Source organism: Schistocerca gregaria, chromosome 1, assembly GCF_023897955.1.
Source record: "Schistocerca gregaria isolate iqSchGreg1 chromosome 1, iqSchGreg1.2, whole genome shotgun sequence".
NCBI lineage: Eukaryota > Metazoa > Arthropoda > Insecta > Orthoptera > Acrididae > Schistocerca > Schistocerca gregaria.
This window is the reverse complement of record NC_064920.1, coordinates 404,468,048-404,490,549: the sequence shown is the minus strand read 5'-3', so window position 1 is coordinate 404,490,549 and position 22,502 is coordinate 404,468,048. Positions and strand designations below refer to the sequence as shown.

The window sequence follows — 22,502 nt, the reverse complement described above, 5'->3', positions numbered from 1 at the left end:
GAACACCGGTTTCCCTCCAGGGATTCCCATTTGAGTTCCCGAAGCATCTCCGTAACATTTACGTTTTGTTCGAATCTACCGGTAACAAATTTAGCAGCCCGCCTCTGAACTGCTTCGATATCTTCCTACAATCCGACCTGGTACGGATACCAAACACTCGAGCAGTACTCAAGAATAGGTCGCACCAGAGTCTTATATGCTGTCTCCTTCACAGGTGAACCAATACACCGAAGTCGACCATTTGCCTTCCCTACCACAGTTTTCACATGTTCGTTCCACCTCGTGTCACTCGCAACGTTACGCCCTGATATTGAAATGACTTGGCTGTGTCAAGCTGGACACCAGTAATACTGTAACCGAACCTTGCAGTTTTGTTCTTCCTACTCATACGCATTAAATTATATTTTTCCACATTTAGGGTTAGCTAACATTCGTCACACCGATTGGAAATTTTGTCTAGGTCGTCTTGTATCTTTCTACAGTCACTGAACTTCGACACATTACTGTACACCACACCATCATCAGCAAACAGGCGCAGACTGCTGCCCACCCTGTCCGTCAAATCATTTATGTAAATAGAGAACAATAGTGGTCCTACCACACTTCCCCATCGGGCACTCCCGACGATACCTTTGTCTCTTATGAACACTTGCCATGGATGGCAATACACTGCATTCTATTATTTAAGCCTTCCAGGCTTCACATATCTTTGAACTTATTCCATATGCTCGTACCTTCGTTAACAGCCTGCAATGGGGCACAGTGTCAAATGCTTTCCGGAAACCTAAAAATACGGAATCTGCCTGTTGCTCTTCTTCAATATTTCTCAGTATATCATGTGAGAAAAGTGAGTTTCGTACGAGCGATACTTTCTAAAACCTTGCTGATTCGTGGACATAAGCTTCTTAGCCTCAAGAAAGTTTATTATATTCGAACTGAGAATGTGTTTAAGGATAACCGGCCGGAAGGGCCGAACGGTTCTAGGCGCTTCAGTCCGGAACCGCGTGACTGCAACGGTTCGAATCCTGCCTCGGGCATGGATGTGTGTGATGTCCTCAGGTTAGTTAGGTTTAAGTAGTTCTAAGTTCTAGGGGACTGATGACATGTTAAGTCTTATAGTCCTCAGAGCCATTTTGTTTAAGGATTCTGCAGCAAACTTAAGTAAGGGATATTGGTATATGTAATTTTGCGGGTCCCTTCTTTTACCTTTCTTAAATACTAGAGTCACCTCCGCTTTTTTCCAGTCGCTTCGGACTTTGTGCTGAGCAAGAAATTCATGATAAATGCAAACTAGGTAAGGGGCTAATGCCGTAGAGCATTCTCTGTAAAATCCGGACCTGGTTATTTCTATGTTTTCAAATCTTTCAGTTACTTCTCCACGCCAGGTATACTTATTATACGTCGTCCATACGGGAGTCCGTCCGATGCTCAAGTGACGGTATGTTTGTACGCTTCTCCAGCGTGAACGATTTCTTGAATTTGAAATTTAAAACTTCGGCTTCCGCTTTACTATCGTTAACTGCCACACCAGACTGGTCAACAAGGAACTGAATGGAAGCCTTAGACCCGCTTAGCTATTTTCTCGGGTTCTATGCTAGAACTTTTGCTAAGGTGTGACGGTGGTAGCTGTTGTATGCTTCGAGCACAGATCTTTTCACAGACGTATGAGTCGTTTGTGCGTCCTCTTTTGAACCTAGAGTGCAACAGCTTTGCTTCTTCAGCATCTTACGAATTTCGTTACTAAATTATTGTGGGTCTTTCCATCCTTTATCCAGATACTAGGAACGTAACTGTACAGACCACGATTTACAATATGCTTAAACTTTTCCCATTATTTCTCTACATCTGTCTTGCTTGAACTCAGTGATGTCAATTTACTGTGTAAATGAGATGTTAACAACTGCTTATCTTCCATATCTAGCAGAAATAATCTCCGAGCGTTCTTGACTGATCTATTAACTTGATCGCTAATCCCCAGTTCTATACTGACATTGTAGATAAGGGCTGGCCTACTTGTTTGTAAAGATGCCGGCCAAGGTCACTGCATGCACAGAAAAAGTTGCTGCAACGTAAACGGACGATAGAGGCACATTCCGCGTAGATAACGAGGGTATTGGTAAAGACAAACACACAGAGAGGCCTGTCAGCCGGCCGCCGCCTGCGCCATCCCAAGAGGGTTGTACGAAACCAAAGGAAAATGAAGCTAAGCAAAGTAAATGGCCACTCCGAAGAGCAAAGAATCAATGTAAGGTCACGACGAGTAGGAGCAACCTGTCTCCAGCCCCGGAGGAATCGGAAGAAATAAGAATCGGGCCGCGAGAAGAAAGATTTATAAAAGGTCGCGCGACAAGAAAACAAGGGAGTGAAGCAGTAATTCCGAAACAAGAGATTAGACCAGGGGTCTATATACCAGAAGCCATAGTGACTATCCGAGACGGGATGTGCATAACAAGTGTGATGAATATCCATTTTATTGCGCCGGAGGTATTAGTGGAACGAATTCTGCCACCGAGCAGTTGTAAAATCCGATGTGCACCGCAGGGAAAGAAAGGCGGGAGAAAACCGCGGTAGAACTTGTTGAAAGAAAACATGCGTGTAGAGCACTTAAACCAAGAAGAGCAAGAAGCCATACAGGAGTTGTGTTTGGCGTATAATGATGTCTTTCATTTACTGGGAGACGCGCTCGCCTACACCACTGTAGTGAAGCATCACATTCCACTAGTACCTGAAGCAGAGGGTACAGTCGTAAATCAGAGGCCTTTCCGAATCCCCCAAGCACAATAGGAAGCACTGAAAAAGGAAATAGATGGCATGCTGGAAGACGGCATAATATCAACGAGTACCAGTCTTTTCAACTTACCTCTGTTTTTACTACCGAAGAAGCTTGATGCTAGTGGCACACAAAAGTGGAGAGTGGTTGTCGATTAACGGAAATTAAATGATATGTCGTTGAATATGGTCTACCCACTGCCCAGAATTGATGAAATACTAGATAGCCTAGGGAAGGCAAAGCATTTCTCAACCCTAGATCTCGCGAAAGGGTACTATCAAGTCCTGATAGACGAAAGGGATCGAAGAAAGACGGCAGTTAGCACACCTACAGGCCATTTTGAATACAATAGGATGGTGATGGACCTGAACACGGCTCCATCCACATTTCAACGTTTAATGAATACCATACTGACGGCTGTACAGAGAAATAAGGTGTTCATTTACCTAGCCGACATTGTAGTCTTGGGTGAGTCACTTGTTGACCATAATGTATGACTTGAAGTATTTGATCGCTTACGGAAAGCAAACGTAAAATTGCAAGTCGACAAATGTGAATTCCTACGGACGTAAGTTTTTGGGTTACGTTTTCACAGCGGAAGGTCTGAAACCCGATCGCACTAAAGTAGCAGCGATAGAAAAGTATCTGCAGCCAAGGACAACTGCTGACTTAAAAAGTTATCTGGGCATGATCTAATACTACCGACGATTTTTGAGCAACTTTACCAAAATTTCAAAACTCCTACACGAACTATTAAGGAGAGCCGGAACAATCCATCTCCTCCATGTTAATTTTAGCAAATAGAAAGAACATCTTTTCTAAAACCATTAAACATATTGCTCTGAAATTTGGATTACATGTTAAGAAATATTTATTGGTTTTGTTTTACAATATTTTTATACAGATGCTTATGTTTTTTTCTAAAATTTTGCACTTTTTCTTCTATAACTCTTGAATTATACAATATTTTTTTACAACTTGTCATAAAAATAAAGGAAAGAAAGTAAACAATATTGTGTATAAATTTCATTGATGTACTGTTAGTAATTTTTGAGAAAATGTTCCTCAAACATGAAACTTTTTAAGTTACAGGAAAAGGATTATGAAGTTTTTTAATACATTCCTGCCACATATGATGGATTATCAGCATCCTCTTCTTTTTCCAGTGTTAGTTTCCTTTTCACTGGTCTTTTCTTCCCTTTTGCTGCATGTTGTAGGCTTTTGTCTCTTCTTCCTGCACATCTCAGTCTTTCTTCATCAATTAGATGCATTGTGGAAATGGTGTAGTGTCCTGGTTGGAAACCGAAACGTTTCAGCACATCACATTTGATAATGTTTCCTTCATTGTATGTTGCCACTGTATCATACACTCCAAAATGCAATGTTTTTATTTGTGCAAATATTCTTTTGGGAATCCTAATCCAAATTAAATTATTTACACTTTCATTTGGATTTTGTATTTTTCCATGTAAACACTTTTCCAATAAACTTCGCTGTGATAAATCTTTGAATATGGGCTTCATTACATCAATTACAGCATTTGGTAAACTTTTTACAGGCGTATTCCTTTCCTGATTGGTACTTACAACATGAGTCATCACCTGTGGGGCACAGTGCATGTTGTGGGTGTTCATTTGTTGATGCAGTATGAAAAAATAATGACCATACTGCTCTCCTCATATGCTCCATGCCTAATTGCACACCCATAATACCTCTGCAATCTATCAATTGGTTCGTCTGTCAATCTTCCTCTTCCTCCAAGGGTCGTACCACCACTAAGCCTATTGGGATCCTAATGTCTGCTTTAGGTGCAAGAGAGCCCCCATGCGCTTCTTCACATATCCAATGCACTCCTGCTTTTTAATGTAAATTTCATTGCCATAAGGTTTGAGTTCCTCTACAGCTTTATATCCCTTAGATTCACCATCACCTAGATAGTTAGTGTATCGTACATTATACCACTCCTGTGATCTGGAAAAAATTGCTTTAACTCTCTCTACTTCCATTGCTCCACTCGTGCCGTGAAAATTTGCTTCACAACTTTCACTATGTTCGTCCTTGGTATTGCCATTACATCTACAATGTTTTGAGAGAATAGCAACTTCAATTACTTTGCAACTGTCTCCACTGGTAACTGTCACAACTTCATTTATAGATTTATGACCCCTACGTTGCCATGATCCATCTAAAGCAACAGTTAATTCTCTACAATTCCCATTATCTGTCACAGCTTCTTCAACTACTTTCTTCAGTGTTGCTTGAGTAATATCTTCAGCAGATCATCCCACCAATTCATTATAAAATCCAAACTTGGTTGGTGGTTTTGGCAAGTTCATAATTCCACATAACATTGTCCCTGCAGCATTGCCCTTGCCAATGCAACGCAAGCCATACTCTAGCCTAAAATTTATATCATACACCTTCTTTCCACTATTACCACTACGAGGAATACTGTTAGAATTAGGAAAGGAGACTTCTGCAGCACATTTGTTACAATTCAGTATCATTTTACATGCCAAACCAATGTGTGAAGTTATTTTCAATTCCAGTCCTCTTTCTTTGGAAACTTGTCATAATCGTTATGTTTCAAAATATTAGAGAGCAAGGAAATGTTAATTATTTCATTCACATCATTACTGTCACTTTCAGTGTTTTCAAATTTTTCTTTGCTGTCACAAAGTTTCTTGCTGGAAGAAGTTCTATCACATTCATTTGGAGTAGTCGGTAAAGCAGTCTGAGCAGCATCTCCCTTCGAAACAATAAAAGAGTTCTTCTTCCACTCATTGTGCCTTTTCTTAAACACTCGATTGCTGAAACGGGGGATATTGATATCCACAAACCAAATACGTAAAACAGGTACGAGCAAAATTCGTCAAATATGCAAAATTGAACAGCTAAACAACACAAAGCAAACGCCACAAGTCAACACACACGGTATAGCGTTTATGTTTACCGATATGAACAGTCACTTGTCACAGAGAGAAAGCCATACAGCGTTGGAAAACAAAACACTGTCTAATTCCGCAAAGATAGCCTGCTTGCAGCCAGCGAGCGGCGCCATCAGAGGCAACACACGAAGTCGCTACAACCGTTTACGCGACGCGTCAACTTTGCAGCGATAAAAAACACATAGAATTCACTTAGAAGGGTGAAACTTGATTTGTTTTATGCAGAAAATTCCAAATAATTTTATAATGAAAAAGAATCAAAAATGTTAATTTCGTCATTTTCATCGTTCGGCTTCCCTTAAAGAAAGGAGTTCTGTATGTTTGGGCTGAAGCACAGGAAGAGGCGTTTCAAACACTGAAAGAGAACTTAACCAAGCCACCGATACTACAGTATCCAGACTTCACTAAAGAGTTTCTGTTAACGACTGTCGCCAGTAAGAAAGCGTTAGGGGCATATTTGAGTCAAGGTCCAATGGGAAAGGATTTACCAACTGCATACATATCACGTATTCTCAACAAGGCAGAATTAAATTACAGTACAATAGAGCGAGAGTTGCTTGCCATAGTATGGGCAGTTAAATACTTCCAACCGTATCTCTCTGGAAGGAATTTCAGGATACTCACGGACCATAAACCACTGATGTGGTCAGGTAGCATTACGGATCCATCGTCAAGATTAATGAAGCTTCGGTTAAAGTTGCAAGAATACGCTTACCAAATCATATATAAGGAAGGAAAGCCGGCGCGCTATCACGCATTCGGAGTGTACAAGACGGTGACAAACAAAGCAGGTTACAAAGAGGAATACAAATGAGACTGACAGGCACGAAGATAAGCGAGGGGACGCCGCAACTAAGACCGCAATCAAGGAATCGAATAGCGACGAGATAATGGTGACAGAGGCGACGGCTGAGATAGCAGACCCCGAAGAGACAGCTGACGCTACCGAGATAAGCAGAGGCAGTAGCACATCCCAGATAAACGAAGATGATGTTCTGAGTGCAGAGGATAAATTGGCAATTCTAAGGCAGATGCACATATCTCTCATATGAGGCCATAATGGAATGTGAAGGACGTATGGACGAATAAAACAGTACTATACGTGGCCGGGTATTAAAGCCAACATAGAGAAGTTCATATGGACATGCAAAAGTTTCCAAAAGAACAAGATCACACAAGCTAGGACTAAGCAACCACTAGAGCTAACTCTGACCCAAGAATTTATATTTGAGCGCTGTGATATTGATATAGTAGGTCCATTACCCATTACCCAGTCTGGCACAAATATATTTTGACTTTCCAAGACTCTCTTACGAAGTTTATAATAGCCGAACCAATAGCTCGGTAAGACACTGATTCAGTTGCACGAAAATTGTTGGAAAGCATTATTTTATAATTTGGGATCCCAACAGCTCTGTAGAGCGACATGGGAAGCAATTTGATAGGCGACACCAGGAAACGAGTCTGCATATGACTGAGAATAGAGAAAATACAAACGACAGCGAACCATCCGAGGTCCAATGGAGCGCCAGAACGTACACACCGTACCCTGACGGAGATGCTGCGACACTATGTGAACCGGGACCAGACAGATTGGGATGGATGGGTTGCATTCGCATGTTTTGTGTACGATACTACTCCTCATAGTACCACGGGATGCACACCATTCGAATTGTTCTATGACAGGAAGTGCAATTTGCCGGAATGGCTATAAAAGAAACCAGCAAACGTAGTCTACAATTATGATGATTACGTAACGGAGATTCGACAGCGACTACAAATGTTACACCAAGATGTCCGCGAGGCAACACAAGTGAGCAAAGAAAGAAACAAGAATAATTATGACAAAACACAAAAGCCGAGGGAATTTAGAAGGAATGATCGCGTATTGCTGTATGACGAGAGGAAATTAGATAGCCAATGGCGAGGGCTATTTACTGTGGTTGATGTGCAAGAACCTAACGTAGTAATTAGACTAAAAGGGAAGAAATGTATAAAAGTGCATGCTAATAGGCTGAAGGAATTTTACTGAACGGAAATGTGGACATTCTACTAGAAGACGTGATGTAAAAGAAAGAAGGACCGCAGGCGATAAAGGAGCAGAAGAGGGACAAGTAAGTTTCTATTACAGATGTCAAGGATGAAGGCACTGTGGGTGACAGCGATAGTCGGGAGTATCTTGCAGATCAGCCTCGTGGGACGAGAAGCGCCACCGCAAGATGTACGAGTGCAAAAATTTCAGTCAGGGCCGGAGATTTACTAAAACAACCAGGCCAGCATGAGTTTGCACAGCACAACATGGAGAGTGGTGAGCTATTTTAACCTCAAGGAACTGCATGACAAATTTGGAGAGGTAACACACCGCATGGGTAAGCTGAGTCAAATGGCTCAAATGGCTCTGAGCACTATGGGACTTAACTACTGTGGTCATCAGTCCCCTAGAACTTAGAACTAGTTAAACCTAACTAACCTAAGGACATCACACACATCCATGCCCGAGGCAGCATTCGAACCTGCGACCGTAGCAGTCGCGCGGTTCCGGACTGCGCGCCTAGAACCGCTAGACCACCGCGGCCGGCAGTAAGCTGAGTCGGGCAAAGTTAAACACTGGAGAGTGCGAGAATGTACAGCAAACGGTAAAATGGCATCTGAGTAAAATTTCTAGATCGAAAGAGTTGGTTGATCAGCTGGCTAGGCATGAACGACCGAGTGTCAAAAGAGGAATATTAAATTTTATAGGGGAGGCAAGTAAGGTATTGTTTGGCACATTAGACGATGATGCGGCATTCTTGGAAGCCAAAATAGACGTACTCGAGGAACAGCAGAGAGAGCTGTTACGATTGTCCAAAGAACAAGTGACCATTGTGAGAACGTCACTGAAGGAGTGAATCAAACACTTAACGCGGTAACTAAGAACACTAAGATAATTGCAGAAGCAATAAGAAAAGTAAGTATGCATATAGAGGATTATAAGAATAGCACTAATAGGTAGATACAACATGCCCTGATTCTCTTAACTATTACAGAGCAAATAATGCAGATTACTAGTATGTTCAATGAACTCGGGAGGGAATACGACTACTTAGTCTCTGCAATAGTGAACATGCAGAAAGGTCTATTAGAACCACACTTGATTAACCCCGTACAGGTGGTCAAGTATTTAGAACTGATAAAAGAAGATTTAAGAGACAAAAAGTTCCCCGTTGAATTCACGAAGTGCCAAGGGTATCTGTTGCGTCGTATAATAGATATAGATGTAGTTCTTGCCGGCACTACGTTAAGTTGTGTGTTAAATGTACCTCTCGTGGATAGTAACGTATATACGTTACATAAAATATGGCCATTACCCGCGGAGTTTAATCAGGTAAAGAAATTGTTGGCTTATATAGACCCTGAGAAAAAGTACTTGCTGATTGATGATGCGAAACGACAGTACGCGCTTCTGTCCCGTGACCAGTTACACTGTAAAACGATCACGCTGAGAAGTCAGATTTGCAAGCACAGGTTTGTTTTAATGTCCACGTATGACCACGAGTGATGTGAAGCTCGTATGCAGTAGCCTATAAGAGAAGTTCCAAAAGATTGCAATCAAAAGTGTATCATACTGAATGAAAATATCTGGACGCAGATACAAGACAATGAATGAAACTTCCTGGCAGATTAAAATCGTGTGCCAGACCGAGACTCGAACTCGGGACCTTGGTCTTTCGCGGGCAAGTGCCCTACCAACTGAGATACCGAAGCACGATTCACGCCCAGTCCTCACAGCTTTACTTCTGCCAGTACCTCGTCTCCTACCTTCCAAACTTTACAGAACTAGCACTCCTGAAAGAAAGAATATTGCGGAGACATGGCTTAGCCACAGCCTGGGAAATGTTTCCAGAATGAAATTTTCACTCTACAGCGGAGTGTGCGCCGATATGAAACTTCCTGGCAGATTAAAACTGTGAGCCGCACCGAGACTTGAACTCGGAACCTATGCCTTTCGCGGCCAAGTGCTCTACCAACTGAGCTATCCAAGCACGACTCGCGCCCCGTCCTCACAGCTTCAATTCCGCCAGTACCTCGTCTCCTACCTTCCAAACTTCACAGAAGAAGAAGAATTAACATTTACAAGCCAGTGCAAAGGATATGGTGCGCAAGCCATGCTACAAGCTGACCATGTAATTAGTACTAATGTAAGCAAGAATGACATAGTACCTATGTTAAATTTAGATATAGACTTTTGTATGATAAGTAAGGAGAAGCAGGAGGTCACAAAAATACCTGTATCGTTACCCACTGAACATACTGTAAGACACTTAGATGACCTAAAGATATCAAGTCACAAAATAGATTAACTACAAAGCGAAATAGAATACCAGCAGCGAACGACCTTCCGAGGATGGTCACAAAGTATGTATTCCGTGTGGGGATACGCAGATTCAGTAACCCTAGTTGTAATTATTATAATGTGTTGTTCATGTATCTATTGTAAGTGTTGTCGAGGGAGTGGCTGAAGAATGTCTGAAGTAGGAGGAAACTGTTGTGCTAAAGTGTGTGTGACAAATACGGTGTTAACAGATAGCCGCCGTGAAAGAAGTGTCCGATTCGCTCCTTCCCTCCATTCTGTACAGTGTGGAGAGGAGGAAGATGGTGGAGAGTATGAATTGAAGTATAGGCGACGTACTCCTCTCCCCGATCGAGAGAGTGGAGAGAGCAAAGTCAAACGCCACGGCCCACTAAACAAATCGAACCACGTGCAAATACAGCGGAGCCGTTGGTATCAAAAACAGATAGGAGATGAAAATACAACTTAAAAATTATGTGCAAGTGTAATTTGAAGTTGAATGATAAAACTATGTTGTATAATATTCTATGTAACCTATTTCCTACTCTTTTCTTGTGTGTTGTGTGTTGCAAACTATGTGTATGAAATATTAAAGTGATCATACATTAAAAAAGAGGTCTGTACTATGTGTAATATTATATGAAACCTTGGTAATATTAGGTAAAGCTCTGGACTTTGAATTGTGAAATCCAAAAGTTTGTACTGTTGTGTGAACTGCGATCAATCAAAAGAGTGATATAGAAGTGTAATGTGGAAGTTACCATGACAGGTCTGTGTGGACAACAAACAACCAAACGTCAGTTGTACTTACATTGAGGTTTCTATTTTTATGACAATTTACTGAGGTTTCTATTTTTATGACAATGTACTTTGTGACTTACAGCCTTTATCACTGCGATTTTCAACATGTAAAAGTTTTTTTTTTTGTATTCGCGTCAGTATGTGGGAACTTGTAACATATACCAATGAATGTTGTAACCAGATATCTTTGCCGCGCTCCTGAAAAGCGCAGAATATCACGATAGCTATAAACTGTTATACGCTGCTATCGATCAGTAAAAAAACGACGCACCTATGTTTCAATATAACAATTGCCAATTTTTACTTCTGCAGGGAGCCGCGCCGCTCTCTAGCTGTTCTTCTGTGAATGTGTTGCGAGTCGGACGCAAAAGTATTGTGCTCCATACTAATATAATCATTGTAACTTTAAGAGTTTAAGTGATTAAAAATATATGTAGCCACAAACAAGTGAGAATGTGTATCATGAAAATTCGCTCCACCGCCACAATGGGTGGCCATGTTAGTGTAAGTTTCCGTTTCATAACATAGTACTTGAAGCCTTGAAGTTTATTTAATTTCAAAGAAAATCTCTCAACCTTATTTTCATTAATTATACTTGTGATAATATTTTCTGTTTAAAAGATTTCTGCAGCTTATGATCCAGCGTGTGTTCTGTCGGAACAGGAGGCTGTCGTGACGACATCGTTATAGTATTTATTCCAAGTTCTTTCAGTTCCGTTTATATGTTCGTACAAATCCAATTAGTTGGTCCCTTAGGTTTCTTCATGTAACTTCTGTCTGTTTTCTCCGCGCGATCTTCCTCCGAAAAATTTCTGTTCATTTTTTAGTAATTTTCGATATCGCGAATGAGAAAAGACAGCCGCCTCCTGCTCCGAACGGAACACCACGACTTTTCTAACGTCGGAGAATAGGGCATGAATTTTCCGCTAAAAGGTAATAGAATTTCTTAAAGCTGGATCAATTACACAAGTTGCTGCTGTTCTCCGACAAATCTGGTGTGATTAATAGTAATTTATTGTGTCACGACAAAAAGAACCAATTTTACTTTTACCAAAGCAACAAAGCTTTCAATTAAATTACTAAAAAAAAAAAAAAAAGTCATACCAGATCTGGCGCCCGAACAGGAACTTGACTAAAAATTGAAAGTGTCACGGTACTAATATATGATTGTCTTATTTCATGTATAGCTCTTTGGAACACAATGCTGCATAAAATTACGGATGGGCAATAAATATACGCAATATTGAAGGACGCGGTATTGGGGATTTAATAAGACGCAGATTTGCAATTTTGAAGACAACGCCGAGTGAGTACCAAATTTTCGTTTGCCATAGTGCTGTCTAAAGAGTAGCTCATTTGACCTTCAAATTCGACCTCACTCTATCCTTTCTGTAATTTAACGTAAAAAACCGCTTTTTTTACGTAAATATTTTAACATTTTCTGTAACCTTTAGCTTGGACTATTTGTTTTATACTGTAGTTAGTATTCTCGTGTAAGTTCAAGATGGATGCCATTTCAGTCTTTTTTGTGTAACAGCGTTGGCAATCAATTGTTTCAACGGCGTTGACTCCATCTTGTCTTTTTGCTACAGACGTGTGTCAGTTATTACCCACGTAACATTAGACATTTGACGAACACGCCGCGACTTTAACTTGCGCGGCAAGAATAACTGGCAATCAGAATTTCAGTTGGCAGTACCCATTTTAAGTTGGCAATAGTTGAATATCATTATGGCGGACGGACAATGGAGCGCGAACTCTGCAGACGAAAGCGAGGGCACTGTTAACAAACATTACCGACTCCGCTCACGCGGAACGACGGCCAGGACAGACGACAGACAAGAGGTAGCTAACGTGGACGACACTCAGCAGGAAACACCCACCTCCCCGATAACGGTGTCAATTGACATTGTCGAAATGTTACAGGAATTGATACTAGACAGACAGGAGAGGGAACAGCGTGAACGTGATCGCGAACAACGTGAGAAAGACAGAGACAAGTTTTTATCAGAGTTGAAAACTGATATGACGACACAGATTGACTCAGTTACTACGCAAGTAGGCTCTCTCACAGCACAGATTGACTCAGTTAGGAATGACGTAAATACCACCATTGATGCGAAAGTAGGTACCCTCACTACGCAAGTAGGCTTTCTCACAGCACAGATAAGATTCGGTTAAGGGTGACGTCACGGCGCAAGTAACCACTTTGACAACACAGACAAGCAATCTGGATAACAAAATTGATAACATTGGTCAGAATCTCACAACTCAAATCGAAGCGTGTCGCTAAGAAACCGATTCGGTAAAACTTGCGTATAAAACAGTTGCACGACAGGTAGACGAGTTAGCGACAGCGGTAGCCACTGTAGAATCAAAAGTAAGTGCAATGGCGAATGACATTTCGGACCGAACTATTGAGGAAAGAGTTAACAGTAGTGTTGCTTCGCACACTAAAGCACTTACCGAACATTACAAAGAATGTATTTATGTACAAGAGAAGCTTGTCGAGGAGAAGGTTACGCGTGACTTGAAAGATGTTGTTAAATCCGCAACCTTAGACATATTATCTGCACCCGGCAGTTCAGGAGACACTGTTTGTACTGAACTAGGCCAAATTAGACGAGTGTTTACCCGGGATTTGCCGGAATGGCGGAAGCAAGTAACAGATGAGATGTCCGACCTGAAACAGCAAATTCAAACACTACATTATGATAACCAGAGTGATGGGAAACACTCACTACCTTTTGAACCAGATGAACATCAATAACAGACAACACAACAACACAACACACTACAGTACATTCCGCGACCGAAAAATGAATTTAACGATTCACACAACAACAACACTGAACAATTGACACTCACAACCCTCATGAAAGAGGAGAGTGTATTGAAACACAGTTTTTCAACCATTCCAACCGGAAAAGCGAACTATTCATCCAGTCGTTTTCCTAAAAAACTTTTCAGGAGTCTTTCCAGCTGCCTGGAATGACAAACAGAGAATACAATTCATTACCGGATACATACAAGGAGAAAGTGCTATATGGAGAACCGAGATGGTTGATAAGTGCAAAACATTTAGCGAGTTTGAGAAGAACTTTTTAAGCAAATTTTGGAGCGCAGGTGTTCAGCAACGCCTACGCAAAGAGGTCTACAACGCCGAACCTTTCCATTCGAACAGTGGCGGACTTCGCCGGTACTTTGAAAAGTACTTGAGAAAGATACAATATTGGGACACTCCCATAACAACAAAAGATGTTATTATGATTCTTAAGTCAAAACTACCCATTTCCATACGCGAAAAAGCAGTGAACGTGTCAGAGGAAGATCAGGACGCATTTTTATCCGTCCTTGATTAGCTCGATGTTATACACGAAGGCGCGATTGCGAATGCTAACCGTAAGAACAACAACGCAGGCACGTATTCGAATGGAAACGGTAGTAATGGAAATGGTTCACACGAAACACAATACGGAAACAAACAGTACAATAACCGCAATAGAGGCCGAAACAATGGTTACCGTAATGGTAAATACAAAAACAAGCATTACGGCAACCAACGGTACAATCCAATATACAACACGCAGCAACAGTATTACGGGAATGCCCCATACCAATCAAATAATAACGGTAGTAACTTCTACCACAATGGGAAAAAATACAAGGGTAAACGTTGCAACGATCAAAATCGCGGAGGTCAGCTACCTCCACCACAACCCTGTGGGCAGCCACAACACCAGCAACAACAGCAATACACGTCTCAGCAACAACCATTCATGCAACAACAACAGTACACGCCACAACAGGACTTTAAGATACAATAACAATAAACCACGAAAACAATACAATCCACCGGTATATTTTACGCAGGCAAGTAAAGTATCGATTTTTCAGCCTGGTAACCAAGTGCAGTACCAACAAGGGTTTGATACAAATCAACACACACAATGGGTAAAAAACCTGCGAGAATGGTCAAGTGATGTGACAGAAGAATCAAATCAGTCGCATCACAAGAAAGCGGAAAACTAAAGGCAGCACCTTTTCGCCTCCTTGGGGATGCTGCGGGACATAATGGGGGCAAACTCGACCTTGAACGACTTAACGTAATACGTTATGATCGCGACACTGATTTGAGAGACGATTTGTTGCAGGAAAATATTGAGACAGACTTGAATGACGTATGGAAAGACGAAGTACAAGCAATGATTAAAATTTACATAGCCAATACACCAATAGATGCTATTATTGATACTGGTGCAAACGTAAATGCTTTATCACTATGTATGTTTAAGAAAGTTTCTGCACGGATGAAAATTTTAACGTCACCAGTACAAGGATGTTCAGTAACAGGAGCGGTAGGATCTTTATCACAGCGAGTCAATTTGCAAGCTCAGGTACCGACAAGGATTAATTCTACTTCTTTCATGTGTGTATTTCTAGTAGTTAAGAATTTGTCAGTGTCATGCTTATTAGGAATGGAGTTCCTGAGGAAGAATAAGGCAGTGATTGATATAGAAAAGGGTATCTGTACAATCCGAGTAGGTGAACAGGAGGTAACGCTGCAATTGTTGCGCGGCAAGGTCAAAAGAGTCAACACTGAGCACAAAGTTAAGGTACGCAGACTGGTACAGCGAATGTTTTTGAACCAAGCACACATGACAAGACAGGATAACAGTTGGACGGATTTTGATACTGATGACGGACTTCCGACTAGAGAAGAGATTTTGAATAAAGTAAGCGAATCAAGTGAACTTGCTTACAGACAAAGGCAAGGTTTACTGCACTTATTTATGAGGTATCTTCATGTCTTTTCTTCGAAACCTAGAGTAATACGTGACTACGAATATGACATGAAGGTCGCTCCCCCATTCTACTTTTTGCAAGACAACGTACTCTGTCCCGTATGCAAGGCGCGAGGCTGTGAAAAATGAAATACGTAAAATGCTTAAGTGGGAGATCATTGAACCATCAGACTCACCTTACAGTAGTCCGTTATTGTCAGTTTTGAAGCAGGATGGTAGTGTACGTATAGTTTTGGATGCAAGAAACATAAATAAAATAATTATTCCAATAAGAACTCGACCTGAGGCTATGGATGAACAATTACAAAGGTTTCATGGAGTAAAATTCCTCACATCGGTAGACTTGAGATCGAGCTACTGGCAGGTCAAGATGACATCACAGTCTCGAAAATATGCAGCGTTTATATTTGCAGGTAGATCATACCAATTCAAAGTAGTTCCGTTTGGTTTGAATGTGAGTTCAGGCGTATTCATAGCTGCACTTTATCATGTATTAGGACCTGAACTGCTGGATCGAGTAACAATGTATGTTGATGACTTACTGATTGCTACGAAATCTTGGGAAGAACATTTAGACATAATAAGCAAAGTTTTCCAGAGGTGTGTTGACTATGGAGTCACAGCTAATCCACATAGGTCTAAATTTGGTAAAAGCGAGATTAAATTTTCAGGACATCTTCTATCATCACAGGGAATTACCCCAGATCCAGACAAACTAGCAGCTATTAAAAACTTTCCTGTGCCCTCTTCTAAACGCCAGTTGAAAGGCTTTCTCGGAATGACTTCCTTTTTCAGAAAGTTTATTTCGGACCAATCGATGAACAGTCAAGCATTGCATGATCTTCTAAAGAAAAATACTCACTGGCATTGGACGCCAGAGTGTCAGGCAGATTTTGATCGCATTAAACAAGCACTTCTTAACAGCAATATTTTGTTCCATCCAGACATGGATAAACAATTCTGTATTTCGTCAGATGCTTCATTTCAGGGGCTTGGTTCTTGTTTGTTTCATATAGAATTGATGGAAAAGAAGAGATAAGAGTTATCAGCTTTGCAAGTAGGGTTCTCACAGAATATGAGAGGTCATACTCGAAGACAGAGGTGGAGGCTCTGGCCGTTGTATGGTCCTTTAAAAGGTTCAATTACTACATCCATGGTCGGAAAATTAAGGTCTTTTCTGATCACCAAGCTCTTAGTTTCTTGCTCTCGTGTAAACTTCTTCATCCTCGTCTTACACGATGGAGTCTCTTCTTGCAAGAGTATGATTTCGAAATAGTATACATCAAGGGTAAAAGCAACATTATCGCGGATGCTTTGTCACGCATGCCGCAAGGACTTCCCGAGTCCAGTGAACTTATCGAGCAGATGTCTAACTACCGAATTCTTCTAATGAAAGATCCACTACATAGAAAGTATTTCCTTCAGCTCTGCAAGCAGATGCGTATACTTCAAGAAACAGATCCCAAATGGCGTAAGGTCAAACAACTTCTTCTAACAAAACCCGATCACCACTTGTCCAAATTTTATAAACTACACAACTATGTTTTATTCCATCGAACTTCTCTCCTCTCTGGTAGATGGTGTGTGTGTATACCACACGCATACGTTGAACACCTTATCTGGTACACACATCTTTCCTGGGGTCATTATGGACCTGAAAAATGCAAACGAAAGATTTCTGCGTATTGCTATGTACCAAACTTGCACCATCAAATCCACAAGTTGTTAAGTACATGTCTTATCTACCAGTGGGCAAAACCCTTCAACCATTCGAACCTAATTCCTCTGAATCCAATTATTACTGAGAGTCCAAATCAAGTTCTGGCCCTTGATCTCGCCGGCCCCCTGCCGCAAGGGAGGGGAAGGGTGAAATACCTAGTCGCATTGTTGATCTTTTCACAAAACATGTGAGACTTTATGCAGTGAAATCATCCAATGCACTTCCGATCATCCGTCGAATCGAACAAGACTATTTTTCTCGATTTGACAAGCCGGAGGCCATTCTATCAGATAATGCATCGAATTTCACTGGCAGACAATGGCGCAATTTTCTTGCCAGACATTGCATCAAACAAATACTTATATCTCGTTCCAGACCGCAATTTAATCCCACTGAACGTATCTTCAAAGAGTTCAATAGATTCATTCGAACCTACATACCTAATCGACAAAGCCGTTGGATTGACTTTGTATCTTCATTCGAGCAGATTGTCAACAATCTTCCACACTTCTCAACTGGATTTACACCTGCGGAATTAATAACGAGTCATCGGGAAAGAAATGAATGGTTAGATCCCATACCTAAAATTGTAGAACCAGAATTAGATTTAGATGCAAAACTTAGGCAAGCATTGGCATCCTTAGCTGTACAGGCGAATCTACGCAAGAAGTCTTATGACAAGAAGGTATCTAGGGCTCTTACATATGATATTAATGAAAAAGTACTTTTACGGACACATTTTAAGCCATCGAAGTTGTTGAAAAGAAATCGGAAATGGAGGCTATTGTACGACGGACCATTTGTAGTAATTAGAAAACCACATACAGCATGTTATCTAATAGCGGATCGAGCATCTGGCAGAATTAAAGGATTGTATCACCACCAGGATCTCAAGAAGTATAACGAGGCAAAGTAACAAGCAAAGGAACATTAGCCTAATGTTTAACCTGTGTAACACTTAGGTATTCAAACACACCAATACGAGTACTCACACTTTGGCGAAAAACTATGGAGGTGATTGAAGATTTGATTTATTATGGCGTACGAAAAAGAAAGCACATTCCATTTGAGAGGACAGATTCTCAGTTAGTTTTAAGTTAGTCATAGGTGTAAGCAGTCCAAGTTGGCTGTTGGCATTGAGGAATGCCGTTATTGGTGAAAGGAGATACGAAAGGAAGCAGCAGATTGCCACCTTCCAACTCCAATGAATATATATGTATGTGAAATATTAGGTTAAGCAATTTCTTTTTCAGCCCTCAAGATGGAATGTTAGTTTTAAGTGTACAGAGTACAGCCTATTGCGTGTAAACTGTGCGTTATTGTAACACCGCCCGAACTATACCTTTTGTTAGCGCGATCTTTAGAATTAAACAGATTTGTGTAGCGAAGTGTTTGAACTGTCAAAAGCAGTAAATAACAGATAGAGAGAGTATCACGTAGTATTTGATAGTTTTCAGGAGATTCAATCTCAGATTCAAAGTATCATCTACGAACAGTAAGCCTGATAAAGATTTAATAGCTAAGCAACAAAGCATTTCCTTTATTCTGTTTTACAACAGCTGTTAGGTCATGTAGTCGAGAGTGCCACTACATGGAAACATATACGTCGTACTGACAAGTCTGAAGTATTCCTGATGGTAAACGTTTCTTCTTTAAACATGTAAGATGCACTAAAGTAATTAGCTATTTCACAGCCAAGCCCGACAATCGCCCAGAAGGAAGCGTGAGAAACTAGAAAGCTGTCACCAGATATGGCTCACATTATAATAATAAAACTAAGATCTGATATTAGATTAAAGAATAGCCACTCGAAGGCACACGTGACGCATGTCATGCATCTAAGGTCACAAAAAAATATCCTAGTGTAGTTGTGCTAGAATTTGTATATGTATATAGTGTATTTATGTTCATATTTGATCCTCTCCTCTTCCACTTCCCCATCCTATCCCACTAAAAAAACTGAGGATTAGAATTTGGCAGGCTCATCTGAGTGCTCTTTAGACGGTTGAAGTGTAAACGAAATTTGTGGGACAGATCCGTTAGCGAAAGTTTTGTTCTAATCGCGTATCGTGAGTAGCAATGTTGAGAGATTATAATACATTCTGCGAGTAGTACTTGCAGCCAGTAACTTTATGAAGCATGAATCTTCCGGAGAGAAATGCATGAGTATGCTCGACCAGTAGAGACAGAATTTGTTCAATCTGTGCTCTACATAAACAGTGACACTAAATTTTGAAGAGAAACGAAATAACAAGCTGCTTAAAAGATTTGTTTTAAGACAAATTTTCCCTTTGTAAAAGGGAGAGAGAATAACCGAAATAATCGTGCCCTGATCCACAAGTAGTGGTATTCAATACGCTAATCCGGCGTGGCGTGACTGAAAAGGTTAACAGAATTTTGTGACTGTAAGCAAACTTAAGAAATGTATGTAATTTATGGGCATTGTTTAATCTTGTAATGTATTTATCTGTGAGTAACTTGAACTGTGAACTTTGAAATCGCAATGTGAGATGGGAGATGTGAATTTGCAGACACTAAAACGTTCTAAACAAAATGCGAGTGATAAAGTGTACAAAATACGTGTGCAGTGACGTGTGAAGACGCAAGTGCAGGTAGTGACAGCGATCACAGCAAAACATTTTGCAAACTATATGTAAAACGTTGGCTTCACTTACCTGTGTGTAAGCAGCACGGCAGGTCGCGGGGACTGTCGTGTGAAATCCTCGAAACAGACGGTGGTATTTTCTACCCAAGTTTTCGATACGCCGATCGACGATGAGGAAAGGACACTAGACGTGTGTTTTCCGCGAGTTCTCATCTTAGCAGAGCGCGAGTGACACACGTTAAACTTCATACGAGCATGCACGAGCGCGTGTTGCACTGGACTAGTAACCGGCAACAGCGCGGAGCTGCTTGCAGTTGGACTCAACAATTAAAATTTGAAACACAACCGACGCGCGCGCTGTGGAGGCGTTTCATTGACCTTAGAATGTTTTCCGTCTCACAACTACGCAAGAGACATTGCTAAAGCTATCACAGTGAAACTTAATTATGAACTTTATTTATTCTGTAAAAAGAGAAGTCTTAGCTTCAAATTAATTTCCATTTAATCAGTCACGTCGGATATTTTACGATGGATAATTAAATAAAGACAAGGCATTACTGAGCACTGAAACGTTAACTGGAAGGGAAGGTTATCAATCCCGTCCAGAATCCTATAAAACCTTTACCTGTAAGTCTAGATTATAGCTCGAACCTAACACAGGTTTCTTTCTGTTTATTTGTATGTAAACGACATGACGCTTGATGCGAGACACTAGAGCGGCAACACGAGCGAATACAAAAAAGACGCTACCCAGGGTCGTGACCTCTCGGACGACGCCGCTCACCGAACAAGAATAGACGTTCCAGACTCCGGTTAAGTGACCGCGTGACAAATAAAAGTGTACAGTGTAGTGTCAAGTGCAACGTCCTGATTACAACGACATTCTAAAAGAATCTAATGAAACGGATAAAAAACATTACGAGACCAAACAGGTCACAGACAATTTTAGAGGACTGTTTAAGTAATTATTTCAATGTATCTGTGTATGTTTGTCTACTGACATGTTTTGTTTTCTATATAGAGTATTATTCATTTATCTTTGTGTGTGTTAGACTTAAGATTATTTTTTGTCATATTTTGTTTCACAGTAATAGCAATTAAAATAACAGTGCAAGGACACCTTACAATGAACTGAGAGAAGTGCGGCCGGCCGCGGTGTTCTCGCGGTTCCAGGCGCGCAGTCCGGAACCGTGCGACTGCTACGGTCGCAGGTTCGAATCCTGCCTGGGGCATGGATGTGTGTGATGTCCTTAGGTTAGTTAGGTTTAAGTAGTTCTAAGTTCTAGGGGACTAATGACCACAGCAGTTGAGTCCCATAGTGCTCAGAGCCATTTTTTGAGAGAAGTGCCAAAGTGCACAAAAGACACTGAAAGACTTTGTTTTCATAACTGTACTGAAAGCATAAAATAACTAGATGACAAACTCATTCTAATTTTATGTTAGAACGAAAGTAAACAGATGATAAAACGCAGTAATGTCTTGAAACTACATGTGAGTCCTGATGATCCTTCCGGAATCATCATGCCTCACATGAGAGGCATTGTGACATTACAGCCTTTATCACTGCGATTTTTAACATGTAAAAGTTTTTTTTCTGTGTTCGCGTCAGTATGTGCGAACTTTTATCATATACCAATGAATGTTGTAACCAGATATCTTTACCTCGCTCCTGAAAAGCGCAGAATATCACGATAGCTATAAACTGTTATACGCTGCTATCGATCAGTAAAAAAAACGACGCACCTATGTTTCAAAAAAACAATTGCCAATTTTTACTTCAGCAGGGAGCCGCGCCGCTCTCTAGCTGCTCTTCTGTGAATGTGTTGCGAGTCAGACGCAAAAGTATTGTGCTCCATACTGATATAATCAATGTAACTTTAAGAGTTTAAGTGATTAAAAATATATGTAGCCACAAACAAGCGAGAATGTGTATCATGAATATTCGCTCCACCGCCACAATGGGTGGCCATGTTAATGTAAGTTTCCGTTTCATAATATAATACTTGAAGCCTTGAAGTTTATTTAATTTCAAAGAAAATCTCTCAACCTTATTTTCATTAATTATACTTGTGATAATATTTTCTGTTTAAAAGATTTCTGCAGCTTATGATCCAGCGTGTGTTCTGTCGGAACAGGAGGCTGTCGTGACGACATCGTTATAGTATTTATTCCAAGTTCTTTCAGTTCCGTTTATATGTTCGTACAAATCCAATTAGTTGGTCCCTTAGGTTTCTTTCATGTAACTTCTGTCTGTTTTCTCCGCGCGATCTTCCTCCGAAAAAATTTCTGTTCATTTTTTTAGTAATTTTCGATATCGCGAATGAGAAAAGACAGCCGCCTCCTGCTCCGAACGGAACACCACGACTTTTCTAACGTCGGAGAATAGCGCACGAATTTTCCACTAAAAGGTAACAGAATTTCTTAAAGCTGGATCAATTACACAAGTTGCTGCTGTTCTCCGACAAATCTGGTGTGATTAATAGTAATTCATTGTGTCACGACAAAAAGAACCAATTTTACTTT

General features: G+C 40.7%; 1 protein-coding gene across 3 annotated transcripts in view; it reads right to left on the bottom strand.

Moving 5' to 3' along the window:
• Nucleotides 1-22,502, bottom strand: part of LOC126347709 (DNA oxidative demethylase ALKBH2-like) — a 182,178-nt gene that overhangs the window by 62,724 nt on the left and 96,952 nt on the right. The window lies entirely within an intron of this gene.